This window comes from Cavia porcellus, unplaced genomic scaffold (genome assembly GCF_034190915.1).
Source record: "Cavia porcellus strain 051 isolate PalLab524CR breed Dunkin Hartley unplaced genomic scaffold, mCavPor4.1 scaffold_3, whole genome shotgun sequence".
In the NCBI taxonomy this organism is placed as follows: domain Eukaryota; kingdom Metazoa; phylum Chordata; class Mammalia; order Rodentia; family Caviidae; genus Cavia; species Cavia porcellus.
The window spans coordinates 22,582,180-22,602,918 of record NW_026947486.1 but is presented as its reverse complement, the minus strand read 5'-3'; positions in this window follow the sequence as shown (position 1 = coordinate 22,602,918).

The following is a 20,739-nucleotide window of genomic DNA, read 5'->3' as shown; positions in this document are numbered from 1 at the left end:
TGCTTCTGTTAATGCAATGTACTACATTTTTTTTATTTACATAAGTTGAGTCATCCTTGTATCTCTGGAATTAAACCTACTTTATTTTCATATATGATCTTTTTGATACTGTGCTGCTTTCTCTTTGCTAATATCTTATTGAGGATTTTTACATTTTTGTTTATTAAGGAGATTGGCCTGTAGTTTTCTTTTTCAATTCAACTTTTATCCAATTTGGGGAGACCAGTGATACTGCCTTTATAAATGAATTTGGGGAGCACCTCCCCTCCCTGGGAAGCGGCTGTGGTGTGGCAGACTGCGGCCCTTCCATGGGGAGAACCACCAGTGTGTCTCCTGAGATCCATGCGATGTTGGAACTTAGGATGCTGGGAAACCAAGCAACCAGCCTACCTCCCTGCTAAGCAATAGTGAAGCTACTGGTGTACAGCCTAGAGTCAAACATCCCACTTCCCATACCCCACTTCCCCTGCCCCCCCCCATTAGCAAATGGGAACCATAAATCTGAGCATGTCTTGGGAAGTTGACCATAGCAAATAGGGAGGATTTCCTTCTACTATCTCTTTGAAGTCAAATACTTTTATTACTGTTTTGCTTTATTCTGATTAATGGTACTGCTCTTTTCAATATTCTGTTTTGCTAATTTCTATAATGTTCTTTTACATGATTGAAAGAACAACTATTATAAAGATAATGAAATATACCGTGATATCTATTACTGTTATTCCAATAACCTGCTGTGAAGTTCTGTACCAATTTCACTACACGGTCTCAGCTGGCTTTATTCTGTCTTGCTCTGCTGTATTTTACTACCTTCAAAATTAAAAAAAAATGAATTTGGGAGAACTCCATTCCTTTAAACTTCTTGGAAGAGCTTGGGAATCTTGATGATATGACACCTTAATTTTTTAGTAGAATTCAAGATTGAATCCATGAGGTCCTGTGCTTTCTTTAGTAAATTCTTTATTCCTTATTTGGTTGGTAAGATTATTCCTGTGATAATTTCAATTTCTTGTTATTCAGCTTTTAAACGTATTTATGTCTTTCTTCTAGATTTATTTTGGTAGTTTTTATATGCTAAGGAATACCAGGAAAAGCAAGTCTCCCAGTTTTATGGGTGAATATGTTGCAAAGGATAAAATACAACAGACAAAGAAATATGGTATTTGGGGTCTGGCTAGGTTAGAGCCTCCAGAGGTCTCACAGGCCACTATAAGCCTCTGTCATGACTGTTGGTGTCGATGTCCGCTCCCGGCCGGCAGGAAGGACACACGACAAAGTCTGGCAGTGGACAACCTTTTCTTTTATTTTTCTTCTCCGTACAGCCTGCCCTGGGATCGCTCCCAGCCGAAGCCTCCTTTGGTCCGCTCCCCGCGGCTCCTTCTGGGCTTCTACTTCCGGGCTTCTTCTTCCCCCCCAGGGGTGGCACCAGTATATATATGGATACAGTGTCCAATCATGTTAAAGTGAGCAAGGCAAGCTGATTGGCTAACATCATCAGTTGCCAGGCAGACTATATTGTTGAGCGGGTTGCTTACGCGGTAAGCAGGAAACTAACGTGCTCGATGGGAGGGGCAATCTACCTCAGGCTTCACTCTTTACTACAGGCCTCACGTCCGCCAAGTGAGGCGACCGGGCTCGGGGCTGCGGCTCCCAACATCTCCCCCTTTTTTATTTTTTATGAATGTGCGCATCGTAGCCCTTTCTGGACTGGGTGCAGAGGCTTATGCCCTATGCGTAGGCCCACCGTAGGTCCTTGGCTTAGACCCTGGTCGGCCGTCCCATGGTCTGCCAAGGCCCTGAGGCCCTCGTCCTTTTTCTAGGGCCAGGCACAAACTGGACGGAACCTGGATGCACACAAGCTTGCACTCATTTCCTCTCCGTAAAGAAATCCCCTCGGAGAGAAATTTAGACCTGGGCAGCATCTAACAGTCCAGCGGCTTACGTGCAGGATGGGGTAGGGCCTGGCTTAGGTTGAGTCGCACCGGGGGAGTACGCTCTTACCCGTCATTGACTCTCCTACCCAGCTATGTCATAATTTTTTAGAGGAGGAGTGTGGGAAGCTCACCGTCCCTAGACTCGGTCGTAGGCTAGGCGAGCGAGCCATGCATATGCCTGAGGATCTTCTTGTCCATTTCGGGCTACCGCTATTTCTATTCATCTTGTTGGTTGGTCTGTGATGGATCTCCAGTAGGGCAGGTCTGATCTTCAGTCGAGGGCTTTGTTGCCCGTGTCAGTCTCTCCGGTATCCACAGTGGTTCTCGTCCCGATTCCTGTGGGAAAACACAAACCGCGCCTCGGTTCCAGCTGACCACTGGATCCGGGCCCATCCATTGTCCTGTCAGGACATCTTTCCACTTCACCCACCCTTTATGGTTGGGGGAAGGGTTGCAGTGCTCCACAGCTGGGGAGCGATTATCATTATTTAAATTTAAAAAATTGTGTGTGAATAGTGCCATGGATAATCGTGCCTTTGGGGCCAGGCCTTGGCCTACTCCCCCTTTTTGTTTTTGTAAAATTTCTTTGAGGCTTTTATGAGCCCTCTCAATGATTCCTTGACCTTGGGGATTGTATGGGATACCATGTTTTAATTGAACCTCCATCATTTTGCAGAACTCATTGAAGGCTTTGCCTATATAGGCTGGTCCATTATCAGTTTTTAATATTTTTGGTTTGCCCCATGCGGCCCAAGCCGCCAGGCAATGATTGATCACATTAGACACTTTTTCACCTGTTTCTGCTGTTGCAAATATGACGTGAGAACAGGTGTCTGTGGAAACATGAACATATTTAAGAGTCCCAAACTCCTGTATATGTGTGATGTCCATCTGCCAAACATCACCAGGGATCAAACCTCGAGGGTTTACTCCCATCGGTATGGCAGGTTTGTATGTGGCACAGGAGTCACATAGTCGCACGATATCTCGTGCATCTGCTCTAGAAACATGGAAATGGTTTGCTAGTGTCCTGGCATTAACATGAAATTTATCATGGAAGGCACGGGCTCGCTCGATTGGTGTTAGTAAGGTAAAAATCCATAACGGGCGAGTGGCAGTGTCAGCAGCCGCATTCCCCTGTGCCATGGGCCCCGGCAGGGATGTATGTGCTCTTATGTGGGTGGTGAAGACCTTATGGTGTCTGTTCTGAAGCAATGTCTGGATAGACAGGAACAGTCCAGCCACTGTGGAAGTGGATCTAATTAAACTGGCAGTCTCAAGCACTTGCATAGCATTGACCACATACCTAGAATCGGAGACAATATTAATGGCTTCTGAGAACCGTTCAAGAATCATTTTAACGATCTGCAGTTCCACCACCTGAGGCTGATCTGGTTCAAATTGTATGGTAACCAGGGGCTTGCCTAGGATCACATAGGCGCCTATCCCCGTCTTGGAGCCATCTGTGTATATTGTAGTTGCTGGGACTAATGGCTCAGAGGCAGTAACCTTTGGAAAAATTATAGGGTGCTGAGTGACAAATGACAAGATAGGGTCTTTAGGGTATTGATTGTTTATATCCCCATGGAAAACACATCTCAGAATGGCCCAAGTATCTATGCAGGCAGCCAGGGTCTTGATCTGGCTGGCGGTATAGGGTACTCGGATGGCTTGTGGTCCTGAGCCAAAATGTTGGACAGCTCTATCATGCGCTTCAAGGGCCAATGAAGCGACTGCCTCCGGGTAATGCTCTATGACTTTTGCAGGTGAGACCTTAGGGTGTATCCACAGTAATGGTCCTTTCTGCCAAATCACTGCTGTGGGCTGTAGACTAGTCTGTAGCAAACAGACATCAAAGGGTCGCCCTGGTTCAATTCTGTGTAAGGTAGCCCCACCTAAGGCTTTTTCCACTCTCTGTAAGGCAGCTCTTGCTTCAGGAGTGAGCCTCCTGTGGGAGGCTATATCTGGGTCTCCCTTTAGAAGGTCGAACAGGGGTTTGAGATCTGAATTTGGTATATGTAAATATGGCCTAATCCAATTAATGTCTCCCAATAGCTTTTGCATGTCATTTAGGGTCCTAACGCCATCCGTCCTAATGGTGACCTTCTGTATAAGTCTGGAGGCGACACTGAGGTCCACACCTGCTGACCCAGGGGTGGCCCTTGTTGAAGGCTGCCATCCTGAGCTGTCCTGTCTCTGGGGCGGGGGCCCGCCTGTGAAGGGGGCCCCCTCTGGCCGTTTTTTGGCCCTCTAGCATCTCGTCCACAAATACGGTTGCCCTGAGCATCAAAGACCGACCTACACTCCTCAGCTTTGTGTGATCCCCTCTTGCATCGCCCACAAACATATGGTTCTTCATTCCTAGGGCGAGGCCTAGCATCTGCATTGTTTGGGCAATGACGTTTAATGTGTCCTGGCTCCCCGCAGGCAAAACACCCTTTAGCCTTACATTCCCCTCCTGACCCGCGAGGTCCCCTCTGCTGTACAGCCGCGGCCAGGAGAGCAGCCACTCCCGAGTTGGAGAGCGGCCCCCCTATCTCTCTGCATATCCTAATCCAGGCGTTGAGGTCCTTGTTCTTATGAGGAGCTATCGCTGCCTTGCACTCCTTTGTACATTGCTCAAAAATCAGCTGCCTTACCAGCGGTCGAGCCACTCCTGGATCAGAAAATATCTTATCGGCAGCATCTTGCATTCGGGCCATAAAGTCAACAAATGGCTCTGTGGTACCCTGAATTACTGGGAAAGAACCCTGCGACTCCTTATCGAGCGACTTAGGCTCCTGACAGCTGGTCTCTTTGGCCTCCTTGCCATTCAACTTTCCCTCGTCCTCGGAGTCAGACGACTCCGAGGCTAGAGCCCCGTCCTTCTCCTTAGCATCTTTGTTCCCCTTGACGGGCCCCTCTCGGGAGCTCCCCGACTGGGCCTGCTCAAATACCCTGCGTACTTTTGTAAGCTCTTGAGAGCTTTCTCCACAACCACCCTCGCTCTTAATGTTACTACCTAGCATGTTTCCCATTTTTTAATATGTTACTCACCGCGTGAGGCCCAAGGAATCCGCCACTTACGCGTGAGCCTGAGGGGAGTCTAAAAGCCCTGTAGGTGCGCGCCACCCAGAGCCCAGGCTTATCCCCAACTCACCTGTCTCGCAGCTCTGTACTGGAGCGTTGTCCACTTCCACGTCTCGGGGGTGATCAGTCCCCGGGCGGGCCTCCAAATGTCGATGTCCGCTCCCGGCCGGCAGGAAGGACACACGACAAAGTCTGGCAGTGGACAACCTTTTCTTTTATTTTTCTTCTCCGTACAGCCTGCCCTGGGATCGCTCCCAGCCGAAGCCTCCTTTGGTCCGCTCCCCGCGGCTCCTTCTGGGCTTCTACTTCCGGGCTTCTTCTTCCCCCCCAGGGGTGGCACCAGTATATATACGGATACAGTGTCCAATCATGTTAAAGTGAGCAAGGCAAGCTGATTGGCTAACATCATCAGTTGCCAGGCAGACTATATTGTTGAGCGGGTTGCTTACGCGGTAAGCAGGAAACTAACGTGCTCGATGGGAGGGGCAATCTACCTCAGGCTTCACTCTTTACTACAGGCCTCACGTCCGCCAAGTGAGGCGACCGGGCTCGGGGCTGCGGCTCCCAACATGTTGGCATGGCGAGTTCTACTTCTGCATGCCAGCCACTGGCTCCTCAGGCAAGTTAGTTACTACTGGAGCAGATTCCCAAATTAATATAGAAAGCTTACTGATTAACTGTAAAGCCTGCTCAGCACTGCCTCAGTGTGGTCTCCAATAGTTTCCCCTTACTGTTTATTTGATTGCAGAAGTTGAATCAAAGTAAGCTGTGGCTGTAGTGCCTCTAGACATCAGTGGTTTTGGGTTCCTCTGCAGCAGACTAAGAACAAAACCAGAAGATGTAAACAAATTACTGCAAACACATTTAAATAAAACCAAAAATGGACCTTGAGATATTCCCATGGATGAAATTGATCAATAGCAACAGAAAATTTGTCTCTGGGTTTATTTGAAGCGTTAATTTTATTCCATGATACACCATGCCATTTTAAATCATTATTGATTTTTCCTTCTATTTTTCCCCAGGGGTCTTAGTTAAAGTAAATGGACCCATAGACAATTTTTAGTCTCACTTACCTTTACAAGCAACCCATGTGTATGTGGGAGAATTTTTAATATAATCAATCCAAAGAGTAGATGTTATACAAGCAGATATATTGGGGGCAGAAGAATTAATCTATGCCCTGAATATATTATTTGAACCCAATTCAAAAAAACACAAATTATTTCTTATCATGTTCCATTCAAAATTGTACATGAACTGGAAGACAATGATTGAATTTTAAGGTTCTATATTCAACACACCGAGGCGGCTGTGTAAAATGATAGGTATAATTAATAATTGCATCATCTAGCATGTCAACAAGCATGACCAGACCTGGAAAAAACCTAATGTAGGGCCAATCATGCCTGGATCATGATAAAGCTCAGTAGGGGATTCTTCCCAAATAATGAGTCTATGGAAGTGTATGTTGAGTACGTAAGTCCAGTATTTTACTCCTGAGACAGGTGTTATACATACCACATAGGTTATGATGGTCATTATAGCAATGAACATATTCTCAAAGGTTTATGGGAAGCCCTGTTGTATCACCAGCATGCAAGGCTTTTAAATCTTCTTCTTCAGTTGTTCTCATGTAATGGGTTTAACCATTTATATGATTCTCAATGGATGTCATGTCCATTGTCTCTTAATACACAAACATATCATCATTCCCATGTTATTAACTATACTGAGCCATGCTACTTTCCTGTTTGCAAGTTCTTTTACATTATTTGAGCCCTAGGTATACTCATAAATTTGTCTTTTAGTCAATGAATTTTGGATGGAGTGTATATAGCTTTTGTAATCAGGTTTAAAATTTTTTAAGTAAAGGTAGTGAGGTCTGATTGTATTTCACTCTTTCTTTCTGTTTATTTAATTGAGTTTTAAGGGACAGAGGTGTTTTCTCTTATTCCTGCTTCCTGGCCTTCAATAAATGTGCCTCTGACCACAATTGTTTTCTGTGTTGAGAGCCCAGCCCTGTCTAACTGCGTGTAATATTTGTAACTAACTTAGCCATCTACATTATTCATCCTTCTGGAGAGCTATCCCTAACTGCAGTTAGAGGAGATGAGGTATAGTTTTTATCTAGCTGCTTCAAGCTGAGAATGGTCAGTGTAGGGGAGACTTCAGTTAGGGCCCTTCTCCTGAGGGCTAACTTAATGGATCTCAGATAGAAGTCATATTGTGGCTTAACAGTTATAAATTCTCTTCATAAGGTCAACTGGTGGATTCCAGTTGAAGGAATCTAGCACATTTTTCATTGATTCCATCTGCCTGAACACTTGGAGTTTGGCAGTCTCTAGGCAAGGATAAACAATTTTTTGAGAAATTATACTATGTATAAACAAAACATGAGCACCAGTACAGAAAGAGAAGTTGGAGAATGTGCCAAGTATAGAAATTGTTCTTAGGGGCCCAGAGTAGAAATTATATTCCCCTGGCTCTTACAGCCCTCTACTGGTGGAGTAGGCTATTTTGTCATAAGTCATTCTAGTTTTAGCTGTAAGAAGATGGAAAGTTTTTACATTTTTAAGGACAGTTACAGATTAAGAATTTAAAGATTCTTGTTGACCTTTTATGGATTCTAATATAATTTTTTCTTAAAAACCAATGACAGTTATCAGCTGCTGATGTAGCTGAAAAATACAGAAGGGGTAAACAATTGAAGTCCCTCTTTATATCTATTTTGTTATTATAGCATTGTTTTAATACATCTTTGGGTCTTACTTTTCTGTTAGGTGTTCAACATAAAGTTAAAGAGAAACCTGTGTTAATTAAGATTAACATCTTGTTGCCTATCAAGGTCAGTTAAGTTCCCTCAGGCATTATTTTGGAACCATGTACAGAGCCTCTCAGGTTGTCAGTCCATGTTGGCCATCAGTATGGGTCACAGACTTGCTTAAAATGTTGCTTTCTTTGAAAGTTTAGGGGAATTTTCCTTCTTGTTCTCCTCCTTTTAGCATACTGTACACTTATTGATTATGGTCCTCTCTTGTCTAGCAATCACCTTTTTTAGGAGGTTGGGTGACTTATCAAAGTTGTAGAATTTGGTAGAAAATGTTCCCTTATGTTCCCAGTCCTCAGTGACCTCAGAGGTCCAGGGTCTAAATATTGACTCTCCTCTTAGATCAGTTACCTTTTCAGTTCTGGTCTTTAACGTTTCTTTGTTGAATACTCAAAATATAGGGTCAGTGACAAAAGCTTTGCAGTGGGAGATGTGAGTTTAACTATTATATTTTTATCTGAATATCAAGCACCTTGAAATGTAAAGTATAGCTAGAGGACTGGTATTCCATGCTTGTTCTAGTAGTTGAATCCCTGTAAAATATCAACAGACAATAGTTATATAGTGTCACAAAGAAAACACGAGAACAAAAGCCAGAGTATTTCAGCATGACAATCATGATGATGTTATTTTTGTAACATACTTTAATGTCCATCATAGTATAGAATAGGCATTTTAGTCAAATATTTCCTTTTAATCACTAGACATTAAATGACATTAATAAATCTTCTCCTAATTTGTTACCCTTTCATGAGATGTCATCAAAAATATTTATGACATTGTCTGAACTTCTCAGTGTCTAAACATCTCTAAGGGTAGTGACAGATACATAACATGTAAGTCACAGAAGCTTTAAAAAACTATTATTTGGTGTAATGCAGGTTTCACATATACCTCTTATTACAAGTAGCTGAAGCATAGAGAAAGACAAATATCTGAGTGTAGAACAAACTCAGTTTTGCATTTCAGAAGACCTGTACATTTGGAAGCTATGAATATATTTAGTACATCATAAGATTAGAAAAATGAATGCTATCAGTATATAAAAATCCTTATCTCTTAATTTAGTTATGAACCAGAAATTCTTTTAATGAAACCAGATTTTACCTACAAAAACTTAGCCTTTTGATGATGACCAATGTAAATATATCACAACAATATGTTGATGTTTATTGGGGTGTTTCTCATAAAGCTATGGAGATTATTGGGTTCGCCTTAGTGAACAAATACTGGAATAAGATATTTACAGTCATCTAGTCCTTTATTTACCAAAGGGAGTCCTGTCCAACAGTTTTCCTAAGCTAAGGTGTCCCAATTTAATAATTTTAACATATTTTGATAACCTATGAGAACCAGATCATTAACACAGTATTTTTGATCAATGAAAGACTCAATTTATTGTACACAGACAACTGTGTTTATTATAATATTGACATCATTTTGATCATCTGGCAACCTAAGTAGAAGCATGTCTTTAGTTTTAATGACATTTGTCTATAAATTAACTTGAATTGTAGACAAATATTTTAAAAATCTAAAGACACAAAAGAAAAAAATTTGAGCTCAAACAAAACAGGTGTAATTATGGTAACTAGTTACAAACTGGACAGTCAGACACACATAAGACTCTTTATTTTTATTTAATAGAAAAAAAGGCACAGAGAATAAAAAAGCAAAAAGAGACAAGCAAACAACAACAACAAAGCCAAAACAATAAAAGTATAGGTTTACAAAACAAGATGATAAAAATTTAACTATAGTTGTATTATTGCACATTGCTACCTTCAAAAGGGTTGCTTAGCTTACCAGATACAGACATGTAAAACTGATCTAATCATACGAAAATTAACTGTTCTTTCCAAGAACTACTGCAATTAGTAGTAGAGTCATTTTAGCTATTTTATATAAAATTAAATATTATATTATATTAAATATATATTATATTAAATATATAATGATATAAAATTATATTAAATATATATGCAAATTTATGTCTTTTTCCTTTTCCTTTTCTTGTTTCAAGACAATTTATTTATAAAACCTGAGCACTCAGATATATTTGGCTAAATTAACAAGACTATTCAGAACATTTATAGGTCAACTGATAGAGATCACTTACAATAAGAATTAGAAGAAATAAAGTCCTTTTACCTAAAATCAATATTTTCCCAGTATTTTATTTTGTCTATAAAGAATTTTGGCAACTCTATGCCCTCTTCCTTCATTCAGCCTCAGGCTCCGGCAGCTCTACACTTTGCATCAGTTTACTCTGGCTTTACTTTCCTCTAACAGCATTTGAGGGATCCCTCTATGTAAGATGTAATATACTTTGGGCTAACCTTGAACATTTATAAAATTTTCTTTCTATAATATGTTATGGATTCCATAAGGTTTTAGAAAAATTTTAAAACCTTTTGTGGCTCTTTCTATATTGATATCTACTTATAATTTTTATTTATGTTTTAAAAAGGCAATTAAGACCTAATTTTGGCTGCTTGTGGATGAGGAATCTTGCTTTGACCTAGGGCAGACACTTAATCATGATAGTACATGGAGCCCCAGACCTCCAGGACTCCAAAGTTCCTCCTATCTCAGCCTCTCAAGTAGCTGGGTCTACAGGTACATGTCACCACACCTGGACTGAGCAAGGGAAGCAGACTAAAAAAGACATAAGTCTGCTGTACAGCTTTGCCACTGGCCTGCTGGCATAACCACCACTAGATAATAGGAATGAAGACTATGCACACATGCGAGACAGTAGGTGGTGGGGTACCAGGGTACATAGCTGGAGTACAGGAAGTGATGAGTGAAGAAATTCAAAGAAGCACACATAAATAGTGGGAAATGTGGCTCAAGTTTGAGTGACTATTCGAATGGTGAGAAGTATGTGAATACTGTAAGCTGGGCTAGGTAGGAGGCACAATAGCATCTATGCAATATGCAGAGAGAGATATGCAGGAAAAGTTCTAGACTCTGGTAAAACCTAGTGGCAAAGTTTGTAGGAATCTGCATAGCAGAGTTGAAGATTATATACCATGAATAAATAGGATTCAACTCAGGTGTGCAGGGAAGGTTCAACATACGTAAATCAATAAATGTCATCCACCATATCAATACAGCCAAGAGTAAGAATCACATGATCATTTCTATAGATGCAGAAAAAACTTCTGATATGGTCCAACACTCATTCATGATAAGAAACTTACAGAAAATTGGAATAGATGATCTTTACCTCAATATGATAAAGACCATCTATGACAAAATAACAGCCAGCATCATATTAAATGGCCAAAAACTGAAGGCCTTTATCCTAAAAACAGGCACAAGACAAGGATGTCTATCACCTCTCCTACTCAACATGGCACTGGAAATACTAGCCAGAGCAATTAAACAAGACAGAGAAATAAAAGGGGTAAAGAGAGAAAAAGAGGAACTTAAATTATCATTATTTGCAGATGACATGATACTCTACATAGAAGACCCCCAAAACTCCATTGAAAGACTCCTAGATGTAATAGATAAATTCAGCAATATAGCTGACTACAAAGTCAATACTCAAAAATCAATATCATTCCTATACACTAACAACAAAATCACTGAAAGAGAAATAAGAGAAGCCACAACTTTCACACTAGTATCCAAAAAAAAATGAAATACTTAGGAATTAATGTCAACTGTGGATTTCCAAGCAAGGAGGTGGGCACACACTGTCCCTGGAGCCCAGCCTATTTCAGACCCTCACACCATCTAGGTTCAGTGGAAGGGCTGGGTGGGTCTGGGGTGCCTGCATGTGCCTCCCGTGTGTCTGGAGGACTGTGGATTTCTAAGCAAGCAGGTGAGAATCACCAGTTCCAGAGGCCGCACGGCCAGGGGTAAGTGCCCCGCGCACTCTACCCCAAGCCCAGCCTCTTCAGGACCCTTGAACCTTCAGGGTGCAGTGAAGTAGCTAGGCAGGTCAGAGGCACCTACATCTGCCTCCCTTTCTGGTTGAGCTCAGAGAACTGTGGAGTTCTAAGCAAGCAGGCAGGAACACACTGTCCCCAGAGCCCAGCCTATCTCAGAATGTGGAATTCTAAGCAGGCAGCCAAGCACCAAGGGTTCCAGAGGCCCAGCGGCCAGGGGGAATTGGGTTCCAGAGTCCCAGGAGATGTGAACATAGAAGTGGATTTCCAACAGACTCTGAGGAAGCTTTCAAATAACACTTGAAACACAGAAATACAGTAAAATGAAAAAACGAAAGACCAAACTATAACCTCAAAACTCCAGCTCATCAGGGCTGGGGATTTAACTCAGCAGCATAAGAACCTGCATTGCAAGCAGGCAGTCGTGAGTTCCATCCCTGGTACTGATAAAAATGAAAAAAGACAACAACAACAACAACAAAAAACCTCCAGCTATCTCAAGAACCCCTAGGAGTGATGTATATAGAAGAAAATATACACCACACACCTCAAATATCGGACATAATAGCTACTGAAATAAACAAGCAACTTCAGGAAGCTTTAAAGGAATTCAAACTCAAAATAATCTCCCAGGTAAAAGAAGAAATGGTAAAAAAAATGAAAAAGATGCTGAATATATCTAAAGAAAACACAGTTAAAAAATTGTAGGAACTCAACAAAAAGACAGAATCCCTAGATGAACAATATGAGAAACAATACATAAAGCAGATGCACAGAGATATACAGGAAATCAAAAACTCCACTGAAAGCTGTAAAAAATGCCTCAATGAAAACGAAGATAGAAATTCAGACCTTGAACACAGGATTACAGCAGGTGAACAGGAAAGGAAAGATCCTTTAAAAATAACAAAGAATCAGGAAATATAACAACTGCAAGATGACACAAAGAAAAACAACATAAGATTGATAGGGATTAATGAAAAAGAAGGGGACAACAAAAGGACGTCAAGAGGATATTTAGAGAAGTAATAGCTAAAAATTTCCCAAGAGTGAGATCAGAAACCGACATCAGGTTCGGTGGAGCCTATAGAACTCCAAAGAGTCATAACCAAAATAAAACTACACCCAGACATATAATAATCACCATCCCAGAAATCCAACACAAGAATAGATTATTAAAAGCTGTCAGAGACAAAAGACAGATCACTTATAAAGGAAAACCTATCAGAATCACAGCATACTTCCCAGCACAAACAATAAATGCAAAAGAGCATGGAGTGAAGTATTCCAGATCCTAAAGCAAAATGATTTCCAACCTAGACTGATGTACCCTGAAAAACTATTCTTCAAAATCAATTGTGAAATAAGATACTTCCATGACAAAGAACAGCTGAAGAACTTCATAAACACCAAGCCAACCCTGCAAACAATATCAAGAGACAGTTTAGATACACAAAGGAAAAAACCACTAAGCAAAGCAAATAATTAAACAGAAAGATAAAAATGCAACAGCAGAAAGATAACATGTCAACAATAAACCAGCATATAACAGTTATAACCATTAGTGAAACTGTCTCAATGCACCAATCAAAAGAAACAGACTGGGAGAATGGATCAAGAAACAAAATCTAGCCATATGCTGTTCACAGGAAACCCATCTAACCCAAAAGGATACTCACAGACTGAAAGTCAAAGGGTGGAAAACAATACTTCATGCAGTAGGAATCAAAAAAAAAAACAAAGCAGGAGTAGCCATTCTGTTTGCAGACAACGTGAACGTTAAACCAACAATGATCAGAAAGGACTAAGAAGGTCACTACATACTGGTTAGGGGAAAACTCCAAGAGGAAGGGATAACTATCCTAAATACATATGCACCAAATTCCAGAGCACCCAGTTATATAAAACAAGTATTAACAGAAATGAAAAACCAAATTATCAGTAACACAATTGTAACAGGAGACATTAACACACCATTGATACCAAAGGACAGATCAACCAGACAGAAAATGAGCAAAGAAATAATAGAACTGAATAACACCTGTGAACAAATAGACTTGATAGACATATACAGACTGTTCCACCTAACAACATCAGAGTACACATTGTGCTCAGCAATACATGGGTCATTCTCTAAAATAGACTGTATATTAGCTCACAGAGTATATTTAAATAAAGGCAAAACAGTTGCAATCATCCATTGCATGTTATCGAATAATAGCGCTTTGAAGTTAGAAATTAATGATAAAAAATACGGCAAAAATCCCACAAAAACATGGGAATTGAATAACACACTCTTGAGTAATCAGTGGGTCACAGAGGAAATTAGAAGAAGAAATTAAAGAATACCTACAAGAAAATGAAAATGCAGATACAACTTACCAGAATCTGTGGGATGCAATGAAAGCTGTCCTCAGAGGCAAATTTATTGCACTGAGTTCCCACATCAGGAAAACACAATGAATACAAATAAATAACCTGATGTGACACCTCAAACAGCTAGAAAAACGGCAAGTCAAGTCCAAAGCCAAAAGAAGAGAGGAAATTATAAAAATCAGAGCAGAAATCAATGCAATAGAGACTAAGAAAACAATTCGAAGAATCAACAAATCAAAGAGTTGGTTCTTTGAAAGAATAAATAAAATCAATAAGCCCCTCGCCAACCTTATTTAAAAAGGAAAGAAAACCTCAAATTCATGCAATAAGAAATTAAAAAGGTGAAATCACGACAGACTATAGAAATACAGAACATGAACACCTATTTGAAAAACCTCTGCTCTCAAAGGTTTGATAACACAGAAGAAATAGACGGATTCTTAGAAACATATGAAGTACCAAAGCTAGATCAAGAGGATGTAAAACTGCTGAATAACCCAATCTCTATTAATGAAATTGAAAATGTAATTTAGTCCTTACCTACAAAAAAGAGCCCAGGCCCAGATGGATTCACTGCAGAATTCTACAAGAAATACAAAGAAAACCTAATGCCGACACTCCTCAAACTATTCAATGAAATTTTAAGGGAAGTAATCCTTCCTAAGTCATTCCTGGAAGCAAATATTACTCTAGTACCAAAACCTGAAAAAGACCCAACTAAAAAAGAAAGCTATAGAACAATCTCTCTAATGAACACAGATGCAAAAATCCTCAATAAAATATTGGCAAATAGGATGCAGCAAATCATAAAGAAGATTACACGCCATGGCCAAGTGGGATTCATCCCAGGTATGCAGGGATGGTTCAACATATGTAAATCAATAAATGTAATCCACCATATCAATAAAACTAAAAGTAAGAATCACATGATCATTTCTATAGATGCAGAAGAAGCTTTCAATAAGGTCCAACATTCATTCATGATAAGAACTTTACAGAAAATTGGATAGATGGTCTTTACCTCAATATAATAAAGGCCATCTATGACAAACCAAGAGCCAGTATCATACTAAATGGCCAAAAATTGAAAGCCTTTACTTTAAAATCAGGCAGAAGACAAGGATGTCCTTAATCACCACTCCTATTTAATATAGTACTGGAAGTACTAACCAGAGCAATTAGTCAAGAGAGAGAAATAAAAGGGATAATGATAGGAAAAGAAAAAGTTAAATTATCATTGTTTGCAGATGACATGATACTCTACATAGAAGACCCCCCACACTCTATTGAAAGACTCTTAGATATAAGAAATAAATGCAGTAATGTAGCTGGACACAATATTAATACTCAGAAATCAACAGCATTCCTATACACTAAGAACAAAATCACAGAGAGAAAAAAGAATAGCCACACTCTTCACACTAGCAATCCAAAAATGAAATATTTAGGAATTACTCTTACAAAGAAGTGAAAAACGTAAACAGGGAAAATTGTAGCACACTGAAAAATGAAATTGAAGATGATCTCAGAAAACGGAAAGACATCTGTTTCTCATGGATAGGAAGAATAAACATTGTGAAAATAGGCATTCTCCCAAAACTTTTATACAGATTCAATGCAATCCCACAAAAATACCATCAACATACCTTATAGATCTAGAAAAATCACTCCTAAAATTCATCGGGAAACAGAAGAGACTTCGAATAGCAAAGGCAATTTTAAGCAGCAAAGGCAAGGCAGGAGACATCACAAGCTCTGACTTGAAGTTATACTACAAAGCAACTGTAGTAAAATCAACAAGGTAATGGAATCAAAAGAGAGCTGAAGATCAATTGAATACATTAGAAGATACAACCCCAACTACAAACACACTCTACCACCTTATCTTTGATAAAGCAGCCAAGCAGGCTCACTGGAAGAACGACAGTCTCTTTAATAAATGATGTTGGAAAAACTGGCTCTCCATTTGCCAAAAACTAAAACTAGACCCATGCCTATCACCATGTACTAAAATAAAATCTAAATGAATCAAAGATATGAATACTAAAACAGAAACACTAAATCTATTGGAAGACAAATTGGGTGGAAACCTTGCAAACGTAGGGGTAGGTAGAGAATTCATGAACCAGACTCAAACCCCATGGGAAATCCTTCCCAGAATCAGTACCTGGGACCACCTCTTATTAAAAAGTTTCTGCATGTCAAAAAAAAAAAATCTCCAGCATAGTGAAAAGTTAACCCACATACTAGGAAAAGATCTTAGTGAACTCCCCCTCAGAAAAGGGACTTTTGTCTAAAACATATAAAGAATTAAAAAAAACTCAGACCCTCAAAATTCAAAGATCCAATCCAAAAATGTGCATCTGAAATGAATACACACCTCGCACATGAAGAAATACAAATGGAAAATAAATACATGAAAAAATGTTAATCATCATTAGTTATTAGAGAAATGCAAATTAAAACAACACTGAGACTACATCTCACTCCTGAAAGAATGGCCAGGATCAAGAAAACCACCAACAACAAATGCTGGAGAGGCTATGGGGAAAAAGGAACTTTCCTGCACTCTTGGTGGAAGTGTAGACTGGTGCAGCCTTTGTGGAGGTCAATCTGGAGATGTCTCAAAAAGCTGAGATTGGAAGTCTCATTTGTTCCAGTTATTCAACTTCTAGGCATATTCCCAGAAGAACTGAAAGCGTCATACCACAGTGATATATGTGCATCTATGTTTGTAGCAGCACAATTTGTAATCTCCAGATCTTGGAAACAACCCGTGTCCATCAACTGAGGAATGGATAAAAAAGTTGTGGTATTTTTATACAGTGGAGTACTGCTCAGCTATAAAGAAGGATCACATTTAAATATTTATAAATAATTGGGCGCGGCTTGAAACCATACTCATAAGTGACATAAATCAAACTTGCATGTGTGAATACCGAATAGTTTCCCTAGTGTAAGAAATGATTCAAATATATAAAAGTATGTGGTAATCATGATTCCCATTATGTGACCTTGAAGCCTTATAAAGTTTTCACTACTAATTGGAACGGCTTTATTCTGGGCTGCTTGATATTATTGCCTGCAACGAAATGAACAGCTATTTTGAAGAAAACAAAACATCATAATAGCTAGTGCTGATTTAATATCACCTTGTTTTGAAGCCCCACTAAACTATTGCTCTTCTGTCTCCATTGGTTTTATCATGTTGTATCTTGCTGGATTTTTATTATATGTGATAGTATAAAAAATTGTTATAGTCAAAGAGACAATATAGAAACCATTGTTTATTTTCTGTTAGCTGTTTCTAAATACCCTACAATACTTTCATCCACTTGAATGGTTTTACACTGTCTTGATATGTTTGATGCTATATTATATGAAGTTATATTCAAATATTTCAAGGAAAAAGACACTACGGTAACTACTATTAAGTCGGGTTATTTGGTAGTGAAGGGCTAGGTTGCTGAAATTGTCATGCTTTGACCTTTATTGATATGTCCTCTTTTATCTCAATCTCTCCCTTATTCATTATAAAATTTAGTTGGTTATTTTTTTAAATTAAAGGGAAAAAATCAAAAAAAATACAGGATATATTACAGTAATTTTTTTGATTTCCTATTAACTTGATTTGAAGTCCTGTATTACTCCCACTATCTTGTTTTGACTGACTAGACTTTGCTCTGTTCTGTTTGATAGTATGAAGTTTGAGGGTATAGGCAACTACTTTGAAGGCAATAAGATTCACTATGATGCCCATTCTGATTTGACTATTATCTTCTTTTGAAATCCTGTAGTGTTTACAATGTTTAGGTTTTATTGGTCTTGTTCTGTACTGTTTTTTCAACTTTATTATACCTAATGATATAGGCAATTCTTTATAAGGAAGCAAGAGGCATTATGGTAACCATTGTTGATAACCTTGTACTCTGTTTTTACATCATGTGCTATGTCTATCCTTGGTTTTGACTGACAGCTTTGTTTTGTCATATTTGACTTTATTCTCTTCCCCAAAAAAGTAATAAGAACTAAGGAGTAATAAAACCCCAAATGTGTAAATTTTGTTGCAAAAAAGAGAGGGAAAAAAGTGCTCTAAAGGATACAACTGCAAGTGTGTTTAGGGGTATTAAGATAGATGACCATATTAATGTTTTTTGGTTGGATCACTGAACACAACTGTTTGAAGTTTCACTGTTTGAATGTCCACTTTGTATGCTCTGATCCTGTGACTTGAGCAACTATCTCTAAGACGATAATGTGTAATCTATTAACTGGTGATTTCTTACTTTTTTTTGTAGTTCTGTATTACTTGTACCCTTACACTGTTTTGTTTTGTTTTTTCTCTTTTTTGTTTTAAATAAAAATTTTTAAAAAGGAATTAATGTCACAAAAGAAAGAAAAGATCTACACAGGGATAATTACAATATCCTGAAAAAGAAATCAAAGAGGATATCAGAAAATGGAAAGACATACCTTGTTCATGGATAGGAAGAATAAATATTGTGAAAGTGGCCATTCTCCCAATATTGCTATACAGATTCAAAGCAATCTCAATGAAAATACCATCTATGAATACCTCATAGATCTAGAGAAATCACTCCTAAAATTCAACTGGAACCAGAAGAGAGCTGAAATAGCAAAGACAATTCTAAACAACAAAGGCAAGGCAGGAGGCATCGCAGTCCCTGACTTGAAGTTGTACTACAAAGCAACTATAGTAAAATCAACATGGTACTGGAATCAAAACAAATCTGAAGATCAATGGAATAGATTAGAAGATACAACCACAACTACAAAAACACTCAACCACTTTATCTTAGATAAAGGGGTGAAACATGTTCAGTGGAAGTACGACAGTGCTGGGAAATCTGGCTCTCCATATGCCAAAAGCTACAACTAGACCAATGCCTATCGTCATGTGCTAAACTAAAATCTAAATGGATCAATGATCTAAATATTTAAAAAGAAACACTAAATCTGTTGGAATGCAAATTAAGTAAAAACTTTGAAGACATAGGGGTAGGTAGAGAATTCATGAACAAGAATCAAACTGCACTGGAAATTATTACTAGAATCAATAATTGGGATCATGTCTTATTAAATTTTTCTGCATGTTGAAAGAAATCTCCAGCATAGTGATAAGAAAATCCTCAAACAGGGAAAAATCTTATTGAACTCTTCCTCCAACAAAAGACTTCTGTTTAAAACATATAAAGAATTAAAATAATCAGACTCCTGAAATTCAAAGACCCAACCCCAAATTGGGCATCTGAAGCGAATACACATTTCTCAGATGACAAAATACAAATGGCAAATAAATATGTGAAAAAATGTTCGCCATCATTAGTTGATCCATCCCGCGGATCAGTCCATGGGCCTCACCTGGAGAAGAGACGGGGATGAAGGGCTGGGCAAGAGAAAAGAGAGACAGAGACAGGATGGGATTCCAATTGAGTCTCATTTATTCAGGAAGTGTACATGGCTTATATAGAGTCAAAGGGGACGTGGCTTTACAGGATGGGCCGGCTTGGATCTTTTCATATGTCGTGGGCCTATCAGACCAGCAGGAAGTCATACGTAGGCACATAGGTAAGCGGAAGTGATGTCCACAAGAGGGGATTATGGGAGATGTAGGCTGAAGCGGGAAGGCACTCACGTCATGTGCACTGTAGGCAAGGGGAGGATCATGGGAAATGAAGACTGACACACAAAATGCCCTCAGGTGGGAGGGGTGGACAGCGTCACCCATTCTGAGCTGCTCCCTACAATTAGTCATTAGAGAAATGCAAATTAAAACAACATTGAGATCCCATCTCACTCCAGAAAGAATGGCCTGGATCAAGAAAACTACCAACAAGAAATGCTTGAAATGCTGTGAGGGAAAAGGAACTCTTTTGTACTTTTGATGGGAGTGGAGACTGGTGCAACCACTGTGGAGGTCAGTCTAGAGAATCCTCAAAAAGCTGGGATTAGAAGTCCCGTTTGACCCAGCTATTCCACTTCTAGGCATATTCCTGGAAGAACTGAAAACATCATACCACAACAATATAAATGTACCCATGTTTATAGCAGCACAATGTAATAGCCCCATCTTGGAAACAACCTATGTGTCCATCAACTGAGGAATGGATTAAAAAAAAGTTGTGGTATTTTTATACAATGGAGTACTACTCAGCTATATAGAATGAGCACTTTGAGATATTTATAAATAAATGGATGCTACTTGAGACCATACTCATAAGTGAAATAAATCAAACTGACATGTATAAATACTGTAAAGTCTCCCTAGTGTAAAAATGGGTAACAGTACATAAGATTTTATTGTAGTCCTGATTCCCCATTACATTGCTTTGAAGCCTTATAATATTTTCATTCATTGGTTGGAATGGTTTTATTCTGTTTAGTTTGGTTTTATTATGTGTGATGTTATGAACAGCTATTTTGAAGAAAACAAGACATTATGACACCCATTGCTGATTTAATATCATCTTGCTTTGAAATCCTATCATGCTTTTGTTCTTCTGTTTTCATTGATTCTTTCATGTTGTGTCTTATTGGATTTTAATATGTGTGATAATGAACAAATTTTTTATGGAAATTGAGATAATATAGTAGCCAATGTTCATTT